This window comes from Pinus tabuliformis, chromosome J (assembly GCF_031772625.1).
Source record: "Pinus tabuliformis cultivar Carrire ecotype Pingquan chromosome J, CPIR1, whole genome shotgun sequence".
Lineage (NCBI taxonomy): Eukaryota > Viridiplantae > Streptophyta > Pinopsida > Pinales > Pinaceae > Pinus > Pinus tabuliformis.
Genome location: NC_142295.1, coordinates 976,954,586 through 976,970,789, shown reverse-complemented (window position 1 = coordinate 976,970,789; position 16,204 = coordinate 976,954,586).

Below are 16,204 nucleotides of genomic sequence, written 5' to 3'. Positions count from 1 at the left end.
CATGCATGCCGAAGGAAGCAATGGAGACACTGATAGGCATTGCTGATTGGTATGCCTCACCATCCGGCACCTTCATCCAAATTTTCAGCATGGAGAAGCCTTCAAATGTTCTACCGAAGTTTGCCTTGGATGTACTTGTCATGCAGGAAGTAGCATATCACATCTCGGCAGGATTGATGGCTAGATTGCACCAGAAGAAGAAGGTACCTTGGCCTGCTCTTTCATTGCGGATTTGGTTATATGAGATTCAGAGTATCAAGAAAGAAGATGTCAAAGCAAAATTGATGAAGAAGTGCCCATTCGACCTCCGAAGCTACAATCTGTATGAACCACATTGTATTGTGAATGATCACTGCACGAGAGTTCAGTTCAACTGGATCCATGGGGCATGTCATTGGGTCAAGAGGACCCATGGAGATATTGCCACAGTTTCTCCAAACCCATTGAATCGGTCAGCTTTGCTGTGGAGTGGTTAGCAAAGAAACATGAAGCAACATCACAGAGAGCACCAATAGCAGTAGTGGCAACAGAGGCAAGCATACCATTGCGTGACAAAGGTAAGAGGAATATTGTCAATCACAAGGAGGAGGAGAAAAGATGCAAGTTTCGAGCAGATCCATTGGTAGAGAAAACAGATATGGCTATAGAGGAAAAGAGGCACTAGCGCGACATGCGAATCACATAAAGGCATAGGGATAAGAGAAGAATGGAAGAATCAAAGAAGGAGTTGCATGAGCTGAGGGAGCAACTCCAAAAAGAACAAGAGTTGCGCAAACAGGAGAGGGAAGCACATCAACAACAAATACAACAGGGGGCACAACATGTGCAAACAAACAAAGTAGCGCCCGTACAAGTATTTGATTCATCAGAATAGCTGACATTAGGCGAACAAGGTGAACCATTGCAGGAGCAAGACTTCACTCATGAGATAGAACAAACACTTCAACAGTTGGATGCAGACATGGAGCAACGAGAGTTGGAACAGGACACCAACCTCATGCCTCGCCATAAAGAGGTCTACTCACCTGCTTCAATGCATCCAGATGATGAGCAAGTTTCGAATGACCAAAGAGGCACTGAGATCCTTGGTGATCAGCCAGAAGGAGAGGTTCACAACATCTGATTCAACGAATCTCAACATAGAATTGTGCAGTCTCACAGAGTATCAACTCTGGAGGATCATACATCCCTCGCGCAAGTAGAGGAAGGAGTGATCGTGACTGATGTGTGCAAACATCCAGTAGCCTTGGCTGATGAAACTAGAGTGTATGCTGAAGCCACTAGCTCAAGTGTTCACTTTCTGATAGCTAAGAATGAACGAGTGGCAAAGGAACTACAGATTGCCAAGCAAGGAGGAGACTTGGTGACAATGTCTGCCTGAGTTGAATTGAAGAAGGCAATACTAGATGAAGTGTTGTCCCTTGACATAGTTATGCGAGGATTGTACTCCAAGTTTGGTACCGTGCATAAGGTAGTCATCCATCTCAACGGATGGCAGCAATGATGTGCTAAAAGTGCATGTATCTTAACGAACTTGCATGCTACTGTTGATGACATGAAAACAGGGACAATGAAATACAAGGGAGCCCCACTTCACTTGCCTAAGATGATGAGGGCAAATGCATTCGAGCTGAATTCACGTATCTAGAGTTAGATTCAGAACTATGAAGAGCTCCCGCAGCTCATCACTAGCATACAGGCTTCCCATGCACGAGTATTCAGGAGTATGGATGTTGTGATGTGCACACACGCAATCCCATCTATTGGGACTCTCACCTAGGTGAAGACAAAGAAATAGGTCTGACTAGAGCTTGACTCGTACTTCGACGAATTGATGCACATTTCCACCAACCTAGACTTGCCCATCAGTTCAGACATCATGCACAAGTATGTTTTTGGTCTGTCCGCATTGAAGACAATGATGCGCATGCTTTCAGACGAGTTGGATAGAGGAGCCTACGTAGTGTAACCAGATGCTATGGAGGCAAGAGTCAGGTTTCAGACAGATGGCAGCGCAGAGCACACAGACACCATCAAGGACTAATAATCTTGGCACCAGTATGTTATTGTCGATCAAAATGAAGATGTTGAGGAGTTGGAATTCCATGGTTATCTAAGTTAGAGTGATGTCTAGCATGGCTTTCTCAAGCCATTTTGTTTCACATGGGTACATGTGCATTGTAATGTAAAGTCATGTCAAGTGTAAGTCAAGTTGTGATAGTTGGATGTAACAGTCATAGAGTAGGTGAAGAGTCATGAGGGTAGTTGAATTGTCACAAAGGGGAATGTCAAGGGTCACCCACCCTTTGCTATAAATAGTCCCTCATAACTCATTGTAAAGGATTTTAGTCAGCCAAGCTTCCAATAAGACTATCTTGGAGAGAGCTTGGACAATATTGTAACGAGCCTTGGCTTCTCCATTGCGCAAAGCTAGTACATCTCTTTGGAGGAGCAGGCGGATGTGGCTGTAACGTTCCACTATTGGAACTAGTGGTTGGACATGGATGTATTGTATGACTGGAACTTACACTTCTTTATATAATAAGAGCCAACATGTTTCATGCATATGTTGTATTGTATTCTATGCTATTTGGTTTACTCTAAATGATATATGTATTGGTTTTCTTACGCATGCATGTATGGACTATTATGTATAAGTATGTATGAATCTTTCTGAAATGTGTTGTTGGTTTAACCATAAATTTGGATTGCTTGCTAACTTTCTTTCCAGCTGGTGATGCATCTTTGATCGCGTGTTCCCTTCTAAGTCGAGTACTATTACAAGTTTCAAAGGGGTTCACACATCTCAACCCCTATGTGTTAGAACCTCTCATACACCTTCCTTGACTCACTGCAGCTGTCACACCCTCGCTACCAATAGAGTTATCATACTTGCCTTTGTGCGAAATTGTGGTCAAGGCATTACCATACGACCCACTGCTGGGACACCAACAACAAACGGTCTGAGGTCTAATTGGGACTTCTTACCGGGGAGACCCCCTTGACATGTTGGCGAGTTCAACACCGTCAACATTTCTGGCGCTACAAGGAAGGCTAGATGATAAGTTGTGTCCTCTCGTCCAGTTTTGAACCTTTGCATATCTTTTATGGATTCTTGCATATCTTTCATGGATTCTTGTACTCTTCTCCCTCTGCAATGTTTTTCAAATCATGAAGATGTCACCATCATGAGGGAGTTTTTCGATCACTTGTACACTTATACGTATGATGGTGAAGGCGAAGTGGCCTGGCTTGAGTACTTACATGGCTTTCTTTCCATGCTTCATGAGGAAGATGGATGTTTTGACAAACAAACTAGTTTGTTGCTTGCATACACACTTCGCAAATCTCCACTTCGATCGCTGTGCAACTTACCGGTTGACAGTGTGTACTAACTTGAGCACTTATGTGATCTCTGTTAGCTCTACTATGTTCTTCAACATTTAATGGATAAAAACAGGTTGGGCAGTGTTGGTTTTGGTTACAAAGGGCTCGCAGCAGTTTTGCCCTATTTTCCTTCGTCTTTCCCTATAACTCTATAAAACCCCACTATCCCTAGTTTACACCCACTTTTGGCATAAAAGCCATGTTTCCGTGGCTCCTCGATGTTTTTTTTGTTTAAACATTATAAACCCCGCTAACCCGTCCAAACCCCGATAACCCATCCAAAGCCTTGCACAAGGCTTTTTCATGTCATTTCATTTAAAAAACTTGTGCGTTAAAGCCCGGCCGTCTGATCATCCGCCGCAAGATCTGACGGCGTTCGCACCTCATGACCACATAATCTGCACGTTTGTTAATCGGCGGGGAAAGTGGTTTCCCTCCTGTCATATCAGCTACGTGTCGTGTAAAGATTGGATTGCACCCCCGCATATGGATACCGCTTGCCTCCGATAAGCGGTGTGGGGAAACTGCTTATCGTTGTCCTGTACGATCCCCGCTCACTATCTGTCGGGCATCTTCCACCCCCAATCACCGTCGGATCTGCCCGGAGGTGATCCGATGGCCCTCATTTACCCCGATCGTCCATCTCCCGATACTCCCTATCAAATCATCCCCGCCGTCTATTTGTGAGATCCGACAGTGCATATTCACTCCGCCTCGTCTTCCCATCACCTCCCGCCATGAAATCTCAGCCGTCCATCCGTTTCATCCAATGGCTAGCATCCATTCTCAGCGCTTCGTTCATTTTCCATGCGATTTCTGTGTTTTTGGCCTGTCCTGTGCACGCGAAGGAGGAAGGAAGCCATGATCTGGTACTCTACGCATTGAATCCTCAGCAAACCAACATAATCAATTATGGAGCATATCTGGCACGAGAGTGCTCCCTGCCAACACAGCTTAAAATATCTGAATATGGTTAGTCTTCTGTCAGAAGAAGAAACCACCGAGCCATGCTTGCCGATAGAGGGAATCAAACAGTTAGGGAACGGATCAGGAAGATTAAGACTCTGAGCCTTCTAGAGAGCTCAGAAGCATTGTAAACAGGCTATAAATAGCTGTTAGTATGATGTAATAAGGGTTCAACTTCTGGAGACTATTGAGACTTTGCTACTCAAGCTTCTTTTGCTATTAATTGCTCACTTTCCATTTCTTCTCTGCTCTAGGTTGTGCATGTTATGCATTTTTTATGTGCTTTTGATATTTAGCATTCGAGGGGATGTCATCCCACCTCTGTGTTAGAATCTAGTATGTATCATTGGATGTGTTATGCAGGTTTCTGTTATCTTAGTGCTAGAGAGCTGTCATCTTGTCTGTGTATTAGGAAATAGATTTGCAGACCTTTTTACTGGTTGCAGCCAGCCATCACATGGTCTTGTGCATCTGCTGATGTGGTCAGTATTCTCCATATTCACCTATTCCTTAAACTGTGAGTGATTGGTGGTCTAAAGCCTTGTAGTCTGGGGTTGTTCATGCATGTCTTGAGTAAAAACAGAGTTGAAATGGTTATCTGGCTTGATCCAAACCATTTTTATTTCCAATAGTTCAGAGAACAATATTGAAGATTAAATGTTTCCGAGCATCTCTGAGACACAACCTAGGAGAGTTTCTTGGGGTGATAACATTAATTGGCGCCGTTACCAGGGAGAGGAGGATTGAAGCTCAGCTTCCCTGGGAGAACGACATAGTTCCAGATTTTGATGATAGACAAGGTTTGGGCACATAATCTGGTTGTAATCATCTGTCTTGCGACTCCACTGGAGGAAGACCAACCTTTGGCGACTCCACATTGTAGTTCTGGCTCAGTTTGTGGGGCATACTCGAAGAAATCCTCAGAAATCACCAGCTGAACCAGTGCCTGGCCCTGAGAAGATTGTTAAGCAGAAGAAAACATCGTAGAAAGGAGCATCAGGGTCAGGTAAGCCGTAAAAATCTTATGTATCTCTGCTAGTGAAATATCACCTTCAGAGATTCATAAAGCTCCTTGTTTATTCATTTCCCTTTCGGATCTCAGTCTAAAGAAAGCATCCCATGTTGTCCATTGTATTCCTCTGTCTCTGCTATCCTTTTCATTGATTCATTCCACTCAGCCTACCAGTCTCCTTTATATACCCCAGTCATGGCAGGTCAACAAGCCCTTACAAAGATAGAAAGAATAGTTGCTGCTAGGTATGGACCCCTGGTCTTGCCTGTCCCTTTGAATGCCATGCCTGCAGGAGATTATCAAGAATATATGCCTAAGTTTATTAGTACAGAAGGAGTATCAACTAAAGAGCACCTTGAATCTTTTTATTGTTATGCTGATAACCTGGACATCTATGGAGAGGATGTATGGATGAGGGTTTTTGTCCAAAGCCTAGAGGGAGAAGCTAGAAAATGGTTCAATGAACTAGCCCCTAGGTCCATAGCAGATATTGAGGCCTTAGATGATGTGTTTTTAAAGCAATAGGGGGAATAATAAAGATTTGCTCTGTTATCATACTGAATTTGGGAACTTGCAGAGAGAAGATGGTGAGCTGCTGTCTGAATTTAACATCAAATTCAATCATATGTACAGCAGAATGCCAGCTGAAGTAAGACCTACCCCTGCTTCTGCCATGCTCACTTATGCTAATGCTTTCGATTCTCAATTCTACCTACTGTTAAGAGAAAGAAGATGTACTTCTTTGGCTGATATGCCAAATGCAGCCTTTGAGGTAGAAGCAAACATCATTGCTGCAAACAGACTCAAAGGTGATACTGAAAGGAGAAGATAGGGAGGTGAATCCTCATCATCCTCAGAGCCTGAGATCGATGAATTAGCCAGGATGATAGAGTTTTTGGCATTTGAAGTTTCCAAACTAAAGGCTGAGCAGTATTCTGAGGAGGCAGAAGCTCATTGTTCCTTTTCTCTTCCAACTCCAAATCCATATAGAGGAATACAGGAGCAGTTGCAGATTTTGCAAAGAAACAGAGTTGCAAACGAAGATCAAAGGGTGAAGACCCTTTTTCAAAATATAGTCATGGAAGAAGAGCATCTTGATGAGGAGGAGGTCCATGGTTTGGAAGGTGCTCCTTTCCTAACCAGAGCTACCTATGAAGAAGTATTATCCAATGACACTGCTTGTGAGTTTGTTGTAGCTGCAGAACAACAAGCTTATCAGCAGAAGCAGCCAGTTGCAGGTCCCACCATCCTCCAAGAATCTGAGCCCGAAGCTAGCTCATCTTCGCATGGCTATGAAGACCTGCAAATTTTCCAGCCTGCTTTTGTCCCCAACACAGTGATTAATAAGGGAGAGGAAAGATCCCTATCATCTTTTGCTTCTTTGTCTGCTCAAATGACAACCCCTCAAAGTTTCCCCTTGAACACTGAGGCGGGAAATAGCTCTATTCTTGACGCTGAGACTGATCACCTCAGCTTTGATTTTCTGAAACCTGCTTAGATGGCCTCCACACAGAATGAAGGGACAGCTTATTAGATGACAGAGGAAGAGGGTGCGCAGTTTTGGGACTCCTCCTTGAATGAAGATTGTTCAAAGCAAGATGCAGGAGCAGATTATGTCTTTGTGACCCCTGCACAAGAATACAATGGTTCATCATTCATATTGGTTGTGTAGGCCACAAATGACAAAGATAAGTACACAGCAGCAATGATTATTCAGCAGGTCTACAGAGGCTCCCATGAAGAACATCCAAAGAAGAGAGCATACAGAAAGGGGATGAAATTTGAATCATCTACCCCTGATAAGGTCAAACGCCCCAAACTGTTTGAGGTAGATGATCAAATAAATCCAGTCTTGTAGCTCTATGATGAAGGGGCTGAAAGCAGGAGAAACAATTTTGATGGCCCAACAGATGGCCAATTTTTGAAATTTTAGGTTGCTTAAGGCTCTCGAGCCTTAATAATTGTAATCGTGTTCTTTTACAGGTTTTAGTGTAGGCTTAATTTGACTCCATGCCCAATGGAATACTAGGCAATGTTTTAAAAGCTGGTTTTGTATGAAGGCATTGGTCTACAGTTCTTGAGACTTCACAGGGAGGATCTCATCCCCAGAAGGAGCCAGTGGTAGCTCTGCTATGTTCTTCAACATTTAATGGATAAAAATAGGTTGTGCAGTGCTGATTTTGGTTACAAAGGGCTCGCAGCAGTTTTTCCCTATTTTCCTTCGTCTTTCCCTATAACTCTATAAAACCCCACTATCCTTGTTTTACACCCACTTTTGGCATAAAAGCCGTGTTTCCATAGCTCTCGGGTGTTTTTTTTGTTTAAACATTATAAACCCCGCTAACCCGTCCAAACCCCGATAACCCATCCAAACCCTTGCGCAAGCCTTTTTCACGTCATTTCATTTAAAAAAAACTTATGCGTTAAAGCCCGTCCGTCCGATCGTCCGCCGCAAGATCTGACGGCGTTATCACCTCATGACCACATAATCTGCACATTTTTTAATTGGCGAGGAAAATGGTTTCCCTCCTGTCATATCAGCCACGTGTCGCGCAAAGATTGGATCGCGCCCCCATATACGGATACCGCCCGCCTCCGATAAGCGGTGTAGGTAAACTGCTTACCGCTGTCTTGTACGATCCCCGCGCACTATCTGCCGCGCATCTTCTACCCCAGATCACCGTCGGATTTGCCCGGCGGTGATCCAACGGCCCTCATTTACCCCGATCGTCCATCTCCCGATACTCCCTATCAAATGATCCCCACCGTCTATTTGTGAGATTCGACGGTGCATATTCACTCCGCCCCGTCTTCCCATCGCCTCCCTCCATGAAATCTCAGCCATCCATCTGTTTCATCCAACGGCTAGCATCCATTCTCACCCCTTTGTTCATTTTCCATGCGGTTTCCATGTTTTTGGCCTGTCCTGTCCACGCGAAGGAGGAAGGAAGCCATGATCCGGTACTCTACGCATTGAATCCTTAGCAAACCAATAGAATCAATTATGGAGCATATTTGGCACGAGAGTGCTCCCTGCCAACACAGCTTAAAATATCTAAACATGGTTAGTCTTCTATTAGAAGAAGAAACCATCGAGCCATGCTTGCCGATAGAGGGAATCAAACAGTTAGGGAACGGATCAAGAAGATTAAGACTCCAAGCCTTCTAGAGAGCTCAGGAGCATTGTAAACATGCTATAAATAGCTGTTAGTATGATGTAATAAGGGTTCAACTTCTGGAGACTATTGAGACTTTTCTACTCAAGCTTCTCATCTTCATTTTTAGCTAATACAAGCTTCTTTTGCTGTTAATTGCTCACTTTCCATTTCTTCTCTATTCTAGGCTGTGCCTGTTATGCATTTTTATGTGCTCTTGATATTTAGCATTCGAGGGGCTGTCATCCCACCTCTGTGTTAGAATCTAGTATGTATCATTGAATGTGTTATGCAGGTTTCTATTATCTTAGTGCCAGAGAGCTATCATCCTGTCTGTGTATTAGGAAATAGATTTGCAGACCTTTTTACTGGTTGCAGCCGGCCATCACATGGTCTTGTGCATCTGCTGATGTGGTCAGTATTCTCCATATTCACCTATTCCTTAAACTGTGAGTGATTGGTGGTCTAAAGCCTTGTAGTCTAGGGGTGTTCATGCATGTCTTGAGTAAAAACAGAGTTGAAATGGTTATCTGGCTTGATCCAAACCATCTTTATTTCCAATAGTTCAGAGAACAATATTGAAGATTAAATGTTCCCGAGCATCTCCGAGACACAACCTAGGAGAGTTTCATGGGGTGATAACAATCTCATTGAAGACACTTTCTATCATTTTGATCCAGACCATCTTGACCGAAAAATGTTACAACAACGGAAGGCTCCACATGAATCGATTATGGATTTTTGGGAGCACTTCCGTGACTTGCAGTTTCAAGTTCTGAGGAGCCAGATGAAATTTTCCTATCTTTGGGACTAATTCGAGTATTTCCTTAAGAAGTATGCTCGTCCCAAGAAGAAGTTTGAAATCAAGCCTCACTTAACATTCTTCACTGATGGAGCTACACAATCTCATGCAGATGCGGTCACTGTTGCGACTGACTGTCCGCCATCCCCTCATCAAACAGCTCCACCACTGCCGAGTGATGTTGAGGATCATGCTCACACACTTGTTCATCTTTCACACCATACCAACATCACTTCACTTAATTTTCACGCAGATTTGGTTGTGAGTCCATCGAGTTTCCATATGCGTACTATTCCACAACCTCCGTCTTCACACTCGGGTGTTCCTCCGGATGATACTGTCTTGTTTTCTTCCGTTCCGGACTATTCACTTGTTGTGAACGAGGAACACGTCATTGACAAAGTTGGTGTTTCACAACTGACATGCGTTGTCATTCATGAAGAGTATGAGTGGGAGCTTGAACATTAGCACTCAGCAAAGGATGACCCCATTCCGTCTGAGCCTCCTCTGTTCTTTCCTAACATCTTTGGTGAACCTTCCATCCATGATTTCACATGTGTATCTCCATCCATAGATGCACCCATTGTTGATCACTCGCAGGACTCACCAGATGTTGGTACATCATTTGAAAATGGAGAGGATAAGCTGTTCATTGGAAATCCACTTGATCTTTCACCTATCTTTCCCGAAAGACAAAGGATGAGTTTGTTTGCTTTTCGTCTACCCCTCTATTTGATTCATCTGATCATGAGGATGTCGATGAATTAATTGATTTTTCTGGTCGTGGCGGTTGTGATACATTTACTCCCATATTTGATCACGATCATGACTCTATCGCAGTTGATCTTTCGAAGCCACCAGTTTATGATCATCTACTTGATGATGAAGTTGAAACACCCAAGACTATCGAGGCACTTCAGCTCAAGCTGATGGTTATGTCAGGCCCTCGCTCTCTTGGGGTTAGTCTCACTTCCGATCAGGAAATTGTTCAATCACCTAAGACTCCTCATCACTCATCTATATGCATTGAATATCCATCTCACACACAAATCATACTTCCTCCACTCGAACTACACGATCCTATCGCTTATGCATTAGAGGAATCTTACATTGCAAGCACACATGCACGATGCAAGTTATCTTTGTTTTTTTCATTTTCTTGCATGTCACAGTTAAGAGTGTGCTTATGCTTCAAAGTTGCACGCAGTGTTGCACAACTTCATGATAAATCCACAGACTGCTCGCCATGCACTTGTACTCACTTATGTCCTGTGGGCACTTTGAAACACGAAGTGTGGTTGTCTTCATTGTTATATCTTTCTTGCTTGCTGGTTCGCACAACTGGGTTGCTCGCGGACCAAGCCTTCACCAACATGGGTCAACCAATGCGCCGGTGGCTACATTGGAAATATCACTTCACGTGATCAGGCCCATGCACCGTTAGTTTAGGAGTAGGATTAGTGTTTGCTTTCAGTGAGTTTTCTTGCATGCTTGTTTGCTTATTTGTTTGTTTGCTTGTTTGTTTTTTTGTTTGCTTGCTTGTTTTCTTACTAGATTTTCTTTCTCTTTCTCTTATGCTCTTACTTTGTTTTGTTGTTTTTTAGTTCGCTTGTTTCATTCGTAGGTTAGTCTCATATGAAACCATGTATGACTATTGAAACGAGGTGGGTAAAGTAAAAGAGGGCTTGTACAACTATCACTACTTGGTTATCTGTCATCTTGCTTGTGTATGAAGAATTTGTTACTTTTAGTCCATGGTACGTCGAAGGAAAATACATACTATTCGAAGTGAACCTTGGTGAAAACACGATTCTTGCATGCTAACTAGTGTCACCTACTCTAGTCAGTTGTTTTTGGGTTAATCCTTGTCAGCTTAGTCAAGTAGAGTAAGGTGAGGGGGAAAACCTTAACAGGCACGTCAGAGATATAATAAACTACTTCTCTGCTGGAGAAACATCTTCCGCTCTCAATAAGTTGGGATCCCTCTTCCACCTATGAAATGAATAAGTTCTATGCACAGTTGAAAATATGAGAAATGAAAAAAATGAAAAGTGAACAAAAAATTCAAAATGAAATGAATAAGGTGAAAGAAGAGAAAGGCTTCCTGCGCAGAGAGGTCATGAAAGTAACTCCATCGGGGTACTGACCAGGCTCACTGGCAGCAGAGCCATGCTTGTGTTCCTATGTGACTCTGTCAGGGTACTGTCCAGCCCTGCTGGAAGCGAGCAACACTAGAGATGAAACTAAGATTTTGACGACTATACTTCTTGTGCACCAATATACCCCTCAACCCCAATCGAAACAACTGTGCTGCCTTGGCTTGGAATGTGTGTCAATTGACCAAGATCTTGGCAGATGCTACATCTTACAATCAAGCTAGTGTGAAACCAAGATGAGCTGAGAGCTGAACAATACTTTCGGAGGTGTTCGACATGCTTTCCACAAACAAGGTCCATTCAGAGAGCTGGAGTTCTACCAGTGTGTGGCCAAGTGTTGTAGCGGCTACAACCACCCGCCAAAATTTTTCCCTAGCTTAGTTTTGGAGCCTCCCTACTAGCTTTTCACAGCACATTGTCTTGCTTCGTCAAGTACACAAGCTTCAGTGTTTTTCTTGCTCAAAAGCAGCCTGTTGATCACAACTTGATGCATTCCCCTCACAAGCTATTCATCCAGACTTTGTCCAGATGCAAGCTAAGAAACTCCCCCAATAAATTGCGCATTTCTGGAGGGAAACTGGCCTTCCCACCAGAAATTGCACAACAATATCTGGTAGCCTACTATGCTCCAAAATTGTGCAATTTTGCGAGTCAACACTTATAGTGAAAATTGCACAAATTTCCCTAGCAGGGCTACTCAGCCCAGAATTTGCACAAATTTGCGCAGCAGTCAGCTACTCTGCCCAGAAATTGCGCAAATCTCTTGGGAAACCAACCCAGCTCCCAACCATAAATGCACATTTCCTCTCAGCAGTTAAGAAACTTCATGCATGAGCAGTTGGGTTGACTAGTTCCACCTGGGACCAAGGAAACTTGAATTGCATGCATGGCTTGCTTTTTCCCAGAATAGTAAAAGGAAGCAAGTAAAAGGAATCCCATGATTAAGGGAGTTATTTTTAGCAGCTGGAGGTTACATGCAAAGTTTTTTTAGAAACTTTCCTCCAAGTGTCATTTTTTCCTAGATTTGTGGCATGCACATCATAAGCTCAAAAATTATTTATTTGACGCATCAGAGCTCAGTCTTTCACATCGATATTCGAGCTCTGACATCCCACAACACACCTAGGACTCTTCGACACATTTGGCTCATCTATTCACAAGTAAGTGGCCTTAACTTGTCTTTTTCAACATTTCTATTGCTTTTTGTGTTTTTGCTTGTGTGAGTGTTGTTTGCTTGATTTCTTTGAGCGCTTGCTGTTGTTTACATGTATACTAGCTTTTCCTATCACTGTTTCAGTTTTCGTTGCTATCTCACTGCTGTCGCATGCATGAAACTGTTTTACACGAACGATCGCCAATTTGGCGACTCGCTTCATCCACATGCATGTTGATCTGTTTACTGAATCTTTCATTCATGTTTGCATGCACTGTCAATCACTTCTACTTTCACTTAGTGTCACCATGCATTCACTATCTTATTTTCTTTCAGTTGCCCATCGACGAGTCTGGCCAACCTTGGCTTAGACTCTGCCTTCACCGAGACAACATTACGCAATCTGGGGAAGGAAGGCTCTGTCTTCCTCTCCAGAAATGCGCATTTCTTCCCAGCACTATCCTCTAGGACTATTTTGCACATTTATGAGGGACAGTGACTGCTAGCCCAGAAAATTGCGCAATGCAGTCCTTGAGCCCGCTATCACTCCTAGATGGAATTGTGCATTACGCAATCCTAGTAGCCAACAACCAGTCTGGATTACACATTGCGCAAATATAGAAACCAGTCTTCCCTCCCAGATAACCCAGACTACCTTTTGTGTAGTTTTGGCAGCTAGTCACCCAGCCTCCCAGAAGAAATTGCACAATCTTCCCTATCAGTTCCTCATGTATGTGTTGTGTCATTCTCCGAATTTGCTTTGGTTTTCGTTGGCAGATTTCTTGCCATGCATATTGCTTGTCTCCATATATTTCAGGTGTTCATCTGCCTCTTAGTAGTACAGTATCAATGGCTTCTAAGAGAGAAGGATCACAGGACACTGACGGGAAGGCAGCTGGAGCAACAGTTGAGAAAGTGTCCTCTCGTTTACCAATCTATGAAGATACAAAGTTGTTTCTAGACAAGGACATCAAGCTGAAGTGGCAAGAGGTCAATGAAGCATTTGTAGGCACTTTTGATGAAGACCTTGAAGACCGTCAGGTGTATGTGAACATTCACAAGTTTGTCTTGTACCAGATTGCATGAAGATGCCCCGCATTCCCATGCGTGGACATGATACACTGGGTCATCTCTCACACTTATCCCAAGACAATGACCTTGAGCAGTGTCAGTGGGACGAAGCTTGCAACCTTATGGGCACAAGATTATGATGAGATGTATCAGATGTCAAAGCCTGTGAATGTCATGAAGACTCCAGTTAGCTTACCCAATAATAGTGCTAACTCCAAAGACATTTTGAAGAACTGGGTAAAGGAGCCGGCTTGATTCAATTTGAAACTCAACCAGATCTACAAGACGAAGATACTGAGGAAGGCGTATCAATACTTGGTCATATTTTATTGTCCATTGTATGGCCAAGTAAGCACAACAACCTTCCCACAAAGTTGGGTGATCGCGCTAGTCCAACTGGCTAGAGAGGGAAAACCATGTAACTAGTTTGGCATGCTGGCTTATCAGCTGAAGGAACAAGTAATGAAGGCTCGACAATCACCGGAGGTATGCATGCATAGATTTACATGTACGCATACATCTTAGATGAAATATGTGCCCGGCAGGAGTTCCTGGCCTTGGAGTGGGCATGGTCACTGGCGGAGACTGCTGTGAACACGTATTTCAAGTTGTTGTCCGAATGCAGCTTCAAAGGAGTAATCATATGGTTGTCTGGTCATTTTTTCACCCTAGTGTACAAGATGATATTCAAACAGGATCCACCCTGCATGTCGAAGGAATCAATGGAGGCAGTGATAGCCATTGCTGATTGGTATGCCTCACCGTCTGACACCTTCATCCGAATGTTCAGCGTGGAGAAGCCTCTGCATGTTCTACCAAATTTTTCCTTGGATATACTTTTCATGCAGGAAGTAGCATATCACATCTCGGCAGGATTGACAGCTAGACTGCACCAGAAGAAGAAGGCACCTTGGCCCGCTCTTCCATTGTGGATTGGGTTATATGAGATTCAGAGTATCAAGCAAGCGGATGTCGAAGCAGAACTGATGAAGAAGTACCCATTCAACCTCCGAAGCTACAATCCGTATGACCCACATTGTATTGTGAAGGATCACTACATGAGAGTTTAGTTCAACTGGATCCACGGGGCATGTCATTGGGCCGAGGAGGACCCATGGAGATATTTCTATAGTTTCTCCAGACCCAATGAACCGGTCAGCTTCGTTGTGGAGTGGTTAGTGAAGCAACATGAAGCATCATCTCGTAGAGCACTAGCAGTAGCAGTAGCAACAGTGGCAATAGAGGCAAGCATACCAATGCGTGACAAAGGTAAGAGGAAGATTGTCGATCACATGGAGGAGGAGAAAATCTACAAGTTCCGAGTAGATCCATTGGTAGAGAAAGCAGTTATGGCTATAGAGGTAAAGAGGCACCAACATGACATGCGAATTGCACAAAGGTAGAGGGATAAGTGAAGAATGGAAGAAGCAGAGAAGTAGTTTCATGAGCTGAGGGAGCATCTCCAAAAAAAAAGAGTTGCGCAAAGAGGAGAGGGAAGTGCAGTAGCAGCAGATAAAACAGGGGGCGCAACATGTGAAAACAGACGAAACAACGCTTGTACAAGTAGTTGATTCATCAAAACAACTGGCATCACGCAAATGGGGTGAACCATCGTAGGAGCAAGACTTTTCTCATGAGATAGAATAAGCACTTTAACAGTTGGATGTAGACATGGAGCAACGAGAGTTGGAACAGGACACTGACCTCATGCCTAACCACAAAGAGGTTGACTCACCCGCTTCAATGCATCTAGATGATGAGCAAGTCTCGAATGACCAAGGAGGCACTAAGATCCTTGGTGATCAACCAAAAGGAGAGATGCACAACATCTCATTCGACGAATCTCATCATAGAGTTGTGCAGTCTCGCAAAGTATCAACTCTGGAGGACCATACATCTTCCGCGCAAGTTGAGGAATGATTGATCGTGACTGATGTGCGCAAACATCCAACATCCTTGGCCGAAGCCATAAGCTCAAGTGTTCACTTTCTGATAGCTGAGAATGAGCGAATGGCAAAGGAACTACAAATGGCCAAGCAAGGAGGAGACTCGGTGACAATGTTCGCCCGAGCTGAACTGAGGAAGACAATACTAGATGAAGTGTTGTTCCTTGACATAGTTATGTGAGCATTGTACTCCAAGTTTGGTATCGTGCATAAGGCAGTTGTCCATCTCAACGGATGGCAACAACAAAGTGCTAGAAGAGCAGGTATCTTAACGAAGTTGCATGTTGTTGTTGATGACATGAAAACATGGACGATGAAATACAAGGGAGCCCCACTTCACTTACCTAAGATGATGAGGGCCAATGTGGTCGAGCTGAAGGCACATATCTAGAGTTAGATTCAGAACTATTACGAGCTCCTGCAGCTCATCACTAGAATACATGCTTCCCATGCATGAGTATTCAGGAGTATGGATGTTGTGGTGCGTGCACACACGATCCCATCTATTGGGACTCTCACCCACACGAAGAAAAAGAAACAGGTCCAACTAGAGCTT